Source organism: Condylura cristata, unplaced genomic scaffold, assembly GCF_000260355.1.
Source record: "Condylura cristata isolate star-nosed mole 26May11 unplaced genomic scaffold, ConCri1.0 scaffold00007, whole genome shotgun sequence".
Lineage (NCBI taxonomy): Eukaryota > Metazoa > Chordata > Mammalia > Eulipotyphla > Talpidae > Condylura > Condylura cristata.
In genome coordinates this window covers 1,377,198-1,384,528 of record NW_004567108.1, presented here as the reverse complement: position 1 = coordinate 1,384,528, position 7,331 = coordinate 1,377,198, and positions in this window count along the sequence as shown.

Genomic DNA, 7,331 nt, shown 5'->3' with positions numbered 1-7,331 from the left:
TCCGCGCCCCGCTCAGCTCTCCCCTGCTCGGCCAGGCGCGGCCACCTCCTGTCCACGGTCTCAGGCCCAGCCAGGGAAGGGGTGTTCCCACTCTGCCCCCCACCTCCCGCCGCCCTCTTTCAGGCCCCCACCCTCAGTTCAGAACTCAAAGGCTGCAGGGGAGCGGGTGGGGGAGGGTGTCCACCGCTCTCGCCCGCCCACTGGCGCGGAGGGCAGCAGACAGGACACCTGCAACCCTTCTGCCCCTAGGCGGACAGCCCTGGCCGTGTGGGGGCATGTGGGAGGGGTGCCCCTTCTCACCTCCACCCCGCCGGGAGGGCAGGGGGTCCCCAGTGTCTTCTTTCACTCCCGCCAGCCACAGTGGGGAAGCCCACCCTCCTCTCCTCCATCTCCACACGCTGGGCTGCGGGATCCTTAGAGGACAGCAGCCCCTAGGGGAGATGGAATGGTGGAGGGGTGATTAAATGGGGTACCCTGCCAGCCTGAGCTAAGCAGCCTCACTTGTGCCTGGTGATCAGCCGAACTCTTGATTTGGAGGTTCTGGTGAGGCTGAGGTTCCCCCATGGGAGGTCGACAGGGCGGCCCCCCTAGGCCCACGCCTAGCCCCTTCGGCCTGGTGTACAGTGGGGACAAGCCAGGGAAGGGGCTGGGCCCTGAGCCCCAGGTGGGGGGCGCTGGGGGCTGAGATTCCCCCAGGTCTCCTTCCGGGAACCAAGTACAGGGGGAGCCGCAGACCTGGTCGGAGCCCCGGAGCACCGTGCCCAGCAACACTCTGGTCCCTGACCTGGGGACTGGGGTGGGGGGGGGTCTCATCACAACCCGCCCTTCTGGAGATTTCCTGCAATTGGTGCTGACTGGCACCCCGACTGGCCATCCCCTCTCTTCAGATCAGTGACCTACCCAGCGCCTGCCACCTGCAGCACCCCGGGGCAGCTAAGTGTCTGAGCACTGTCCCCTGCCCGCCCCGCTGGCTGTCCAGTGCTGGCCCCTGGTGGGCTGGGTAGCTATGTGAGGGTCGCTGTGACCCATGGACCCCGACTGTGTGCAGACCTGGACCCAGATCAGGCAGGGAGAGGGGCCAGGAGCTTTGGGGGCGGGTTATTTTTAGCAGCCCAGAACAAGCAGCAGGAGATCTTGGCTGATGTGGTGGGCAGGGGCAGGCGAAGGAGAAGCGCTGACTGGGGCTTGCTGGGGACACGGAATCCTTGGCAGGGGGTGGCCAGGTCCTGCCCCAGCCCGGAATGGAGGCAGGGAAGGGGAGGGGCCCAGGCCCAGACCGAGCCCCTCTGGGCGTCCCCATGGGTCCCCAGGCTGATGCCCCACCCTGGAAGACGGCCCTCTCTTGCGGGAGGCACCCCGCTGCCCTGTCACCACCAGCCCCGATGCTCGCGGGAATTCCAGCGGCCTTCTGGGGGTTCAGAGCCGCCCACTGGGCTGCAGCACCCTTCCTTCAGGACCTCGGAAGCGAGGCAGTTACTCTCCCACCAGATTCTAGACTGTGGGCGTCCCGAGAGCGAGCCAGCAAAGGGTGCGGGCGCGTGGTGGGCCGCCGCCTCGGCAGCTGCTGAGTGGGGGCTGGAGGATCTTCCCGCGCCCCCGATCCGCCTGCTCCCCTGGGGGAGGCACGCACTGCCAGTCTCGTCCTGGGGAGCATGCTGGCCATCTGATTCTGGTTCTGGCGGCTTCTCCACCCTTTGCACGGATAAACGTCAGCCTCTCCCACTCCAGGAGGAAGAAAAAGTCAATAATTTGAATTTTGGGTGTATGGGAAGGAGAGCTCAGAGACTTTTTTTTTTTTTTCCTTTCTGGCGGGGAAGGGGAGTGTTTTGAACAACATGTGATGTGTGCCACAGTCCCGAGACCTTGGCGGGAGTGTTCGGTGTACTTCGGAAGTCGGGGTACAGCAAGCACGAGCCCAAGTCAGCGTTCAGGCGCACAAGTCTGGAGTCGTCACCTGGCCTGTGCAGGAGCCCAGCACACGGCTCTAGGCTTTCCGGCTCCTCTGCGGCTCTGTTGGGCTCCCGGGGCTGGGTAGTGTCTGGGCGCTGGTTGGGGGCCCACCTCCCTGTCCTCGTGACGTGTACAGTAGCCCCGTCATCCGGGATCTAGCAAGGCCTGAGCGTTGCAGCAAGCACGCCTTTTCCAACGTTCGCATGCATTTCTGCTTTGAGCGCCAGGAAACAAAGACACCAGCCACAGGCAGCGTGGAGTGGAGTGAAAAACGGTTTCAGTGCACAGCCAGGAGCAGGAAATAGGGACTCAGGCAACTGAAGAGACCCCGTCCCCCCACGCTCCACGTTCTGGCCTCTGGTTCCCGGGGTGCCTGGTCCAGGGTGGGGCCCGGCGAGCAAAGTGTGGCGCCCGACTTTGTTACAGGGTGCGCGGGAAGCCACAGTGCAGCTCTAACGGGCCGCAAGGAAAGAGAAAAAGAAGGAGCAGCAGCAGGAAGGAGTCTCCCTTCCTCTCCCTCCCCCCCCACGCTAGAGGGCAGGCCTCCTTCTGCAGAGGCTGAGGCTGCCTGCGGACAGCCTTGAAGTCCTTAGAAAATGCAAGTTAGTGCCAAGCTGCGGACCCCACACTGGGCTGGCCGAAGGCTCTGCAGCACCATCTGGAAGTCCTCCACATTTGACCCCCACACCTGAGCCCTGAGAATCTGAGAGCAGGCCTGCTTGCACCCCACCTCCTGCAGACTGTGCCCCCCCGGGGCCCGGCCGCTCCCCCCCTTCACCGGCCACCTTCCACCCACAGACGCCCTCTGCCTGGACGCTGCTGGCAGAGGCGCTGCGGAGCAGGCTTTGCATCACAGCTTTGCCCGAGAGGGCCCGTCTTCTGTTCCGGCTGCGGCCGCTGGGTTAGCTCAGCCAGCGGGACGCTGCTGCCCTCCCAGGGTCCCAGGGCCTGACTGGACATGAAGGCAGCCGCGGCCCGGCCAAGCAGGACGGGCGTGGCAGCCGGGCGTGGCGCGGGCCCCTCGCAGCCCTTTCCTCCTGGCACATGGTCACCGAGGGTGGTGTGAGCGTGTCCACGGGTCAGTACCACCGCGCAACGTGCCCTGTGCAGCCAGCTAACACCTGCATTTCTACGGACCAGAGAGCGTGAATGCACGGGGCGCAGGAAGCCTCCCTCACCCCCACAAGCCTCACTCCGCGGTGACCTGAGTATATTCTTCTTCTTCCCAGGTGGCGTCCAGTGATCGCGACAGGTCTCTGATGTTCTTACTGGTGTGGCTCATTGGGTAAATTATTTCTCAAGTGACAAAGTGGAACTCAATATTTCATGGAATCATGTCAGAAACCTGATTTCAGGTGACTTTCAGGGATGTGTGGCCACGAATGTGTGGAAGACGGCGCAGTGTTTTGGAACAGTTGTTCCACGACATCCGGGCTGCTCCAACGTTGGCTGGAGTATTTTTTTTTAAATCCACTAAGAACCTGGAATTCTCTCCCTGACCTGGGGGAGGGGTGCGTGAGAAGAGGTTAAAGACTGATCAGTTTTCAGCCTGTCTAAACCTTGGCGGGGGTATTGATTTCCCCTCTGAAGCTCAGAGATTAGCTGGAAACAGTGAGTCACAGAGCGAGACGTGTGTTCCGGGGCAGGGGGCCACACGGGGAACTCAGCGGCTGATTCAGATACCTTAGTTTGGATTTACGCATGCGTCCAGTGTCTCTGAAAATAGTCCAGGAAAGAAAGAATCACACCCCACAATTGGCGAATCCCATACTTGGAGGGGCGAGGAAAAACCCAGACCTGAAGATGCATCTGTGCCCAAACCCCTCGCAAGTCAGCTCGGATGACTTAGCTGAGGGTTTTAAGCTGAGCTACCATTGTTGGATTCATATTTGTCTTATATTTGGGTTTGAAAATAATCCAGATTCACAGCTTGTATGTTCACACTGTTGCAGTCATTGTCAGTGTCCTTCCAACAACATCCTCAAGGCTCTGGATTTGACCCATGGCCCGGGCCACCAGCACATCCTCACACAACAGTGAACACTCCAAGCTTGAGCATTTCTGGGCAAAGTGAGGAGAAAGGACAGTTATCCTAAGTGTCTCGCTAACTTACTTATACCACACCGGGCTGGCTAAAGTGGGGATCTTCATCAACTTTTTGGGATCGGGAAGAGGTGTGGGGGGATCACTCACAGTCACTCAAAGTAAGTGCATCCTAGCAAAAGAGGTTTAAGTGCAAGAATGGGCATGCGTCGGGCATGGCGGGGTAGGGGCACACATCTTTGCTCTCATCTGCCCCTGGCTTCCCCCTCTAGAAGATCCATTCATTGAAGGGGAGGCTCTGTTTCTTTTGCTCACTGTTACATCTTATTACCGGCTATCTGTGAAAATACATAGTAAGTGCTTAATAAATTGCAAACTAGGTGACGAATGATGGATAGAAGATCTTTTCATTCTTTTCCAGAACAAATGCAAATGACCATGACCTAGCAAATTGTTTTCCTCAGAATGCCAGGTCCTGGGAAGGTCCAGGATTTGAATGTTTGCTATCGGCATTCTGTTCACATACCTCTGCACCTCCCCATGCTCGCAAAGACTGAGATGACCAGGTTTGCATGCAGTGATGAAAGCCCACAGAGGCGAATCCCACTCACCACACGGAGCCCAAGGCGGTAGCCTGGCGGGGTGAGGGCCTGAAGGGGCCAGAAAATAAGTGTATCCAAGAAAAGAGGTTGTCGGGAGACAGGAGCGTGTTTTCTCAGTAACAGCACCTAGTACTGTGGCTTCCAGGAATGTGTCCCCACAACTCCAGAAGATTTATGAAGCATCCCCTTCATCTCTGCAGTTCAAGCATGGCCGGGAACTTGGCCCGGGAGGCAGGGGCCTGACACAGGGGCCCTCTCCACACGGGGCAACGGTAACCGGCCAGCAGGACGCTGGACCTGCAGGGCGCCCGGAGCAAGCCAGTGGGCTTGCTGGTCCAGTCGGCTGGCCGTGGCTGGCTCTTTCTGAAAAAAGTGGTCTACTTCTCCATTGAATTCTGAATATCGTGCGCCATGTCCCCATTACAAATTGCTCTCAAGCCGGAAAGAAAGCGAAGCCCAAGTGTCATGTGAGCAGCAGGGGGTGGGGCAGCGTGTGGCTGGATCCGTCCACATCTTGATGCCACGATGAGTAGCCCTCCCTTCCAAATGCCAACCCGACCACAGACGACAGTGCGGCTTGAAGGCCCGTCACCCCTCGCCCCCCGCCACCTGTTCCAGGCTGCGCCAGGCGCCTGCCGGCCTCCCACCCCCGACCCGTGCCCCCCCACGGGCAGGTAAGCGTCACCCCACTTTATCTCGGCCTCTTCTCAGGCCTCCCTCAGACTCTGCAGCTCCACTCAAGTCACAGTCCAGGTTCCGGAATCTCCTCCCAGCCTGTTGCCTGCACGCGTCTGTCCCCGGCGTCCCACCTGGAACAGTCCCGCCTGCCTGCCCGCCGCAAACACTGGACGCCGCACCTGCTGCAGGACATGTGGTGGCTGGTAGCAGCCTGCTCGGTGCCATGGCCTTGCTGCCCCGACTAGGCTCTGGCTCGAGTGAGCGGCAGGAACAGCTGAGGTCCCCGCCGCCACCCTCCCCCCACGCTTCTGGGTCCACCCGCTCTTTTCTCCCTGTCTGGAAGGGCAGCCTCCCCATGCACTGTTCAAGGATTCAGATAGGAAACCCGCCGAGCAGGTGGCTGTGCCCAGAGGCCTGCCGGCGGCCCAAGCAGGGAGCACCTGAGGGGGAGCCCCTGGGTGGGAGCACTGAGCGGGAGCATCTGAGGGGGAGCACCTGACGGGGGACCACCTGTGGGGGGAGCAATGAGGGGGAGCACGTGAGGGGGAGCATCTGAGGGGGAGCACCTGGGTGGACGCATCTGAGGGGGAGCACCTGGGTGGGAGCACTAAGCTGGAGCACTTGGGCGGACGCATCTGAGTGGAACCACCTGAGCAGGACCACCTGTGGGGGGAGCACCTGAGGGGAGCACTGTACTTAGGGAAAGGGAAACTTCCATTCCTTCCGTGGAACAAAGGGCAAGCTCGCCCAAACCGGGCAGCCGGCTGAAGCTGACCAGATGTGTCCCCCCGCTGCCCTGCAAAGCCTCTCCCTGCCCTTCCCCTGTGGCTCTCTCAACTGCCTCCCTTTGGCACCGCTGGGTTTAAATCTCTGTGTGCACACAGATGCTTCAAAATAATTTTCACATGCCTCAGTTTACCTTTTGTATAGCACACACATACCCACGCCCTCACCCACCCGCCCTCCACTCCCCACTGAGAGTCCGGATCTCATCTGCAAACCTCCCTGAACCCCCGACCACCCGCCCTCACCCCCACACTGACTCTCCGAACCCACATTCCCTCCCCGCCAGGCGCGCTTATCAAGCAGCGCCTGGAGACTGCAGGGTTAGAGAAGAGACATCTCGAAGGAACATCTTATTAGCAGTCGTCATCGGGATGATCAGCGTCCAGGCTTGTTTTGGAGTTCATGATTATAACAGGATTGTAATTTACGTCAGTCTGGGGTGGGATTTCTAAGCACCGGGGTCTTGACACTTCAGTGCAAGTGAAGACACATAGGTAAACAGTGAGGACAAAACGCGGGTCCAGGCCGCTGCCAGGGTAACAGCCGCTGCTCGAGGAGGAGTCGGGGCCCCGCCGAGGCACGCAGCCCGCCGGCGCACCCCGCAGCCCCCCGAAAGGCGCGTGCCCGCTCCCACTCACCGCAGGCCGCGGCGGGACGTGGGGGGAGGTTGCCAGGCTGACGTCGCCAGTGGCCGCGGGTGAACTTCCCCGTGGCCAGGCGTGGTGAGCGGCCAGCCTCCCTGGACAAGCTGCATTTACACTGTTCCCGGGCCGTGCTGGAGAGCGCTTCCTGCTGGGGCTGGAGGAAGGGGCGCGGGGCCCCGCTCGCCCCAGACCGTTCCTGGCCTCGGGCTCACGGGACAAAGTCCGCGGGCGCCTGCATCACGCGCGCCCCTCCTAACTAGACTCTCCACGAGCCCGCAGGGAGGACTCCTCTTAAACAGCGCTTCGAAATGCCAACGCTGTTCACGTTGAAGTGTCTGGACCACACAGGTGTCAGCCCGGCCGCTGCCAGGGCCGTGACGCAGCGGTTTTCCATCCAGTTTCGCGGACACAGGGGCTTCTCTGACGACACTCACGTGCAGTTAGGTACCTGGTGACACGGGTGCTTTGCGTCTCTTACGTGGCGGGAAAGCTGTTCTAATCGTATTTAATCTTTTTAAATTTGCAAATGTTGAATGCAGTTGTATCTCTTCTGGACGAAACATTGCAAAATAAGTTCAAGGTCCATTTTGCTAAGTCTCTGTGCTGACCGTGTAGAAAAACGCGGGCC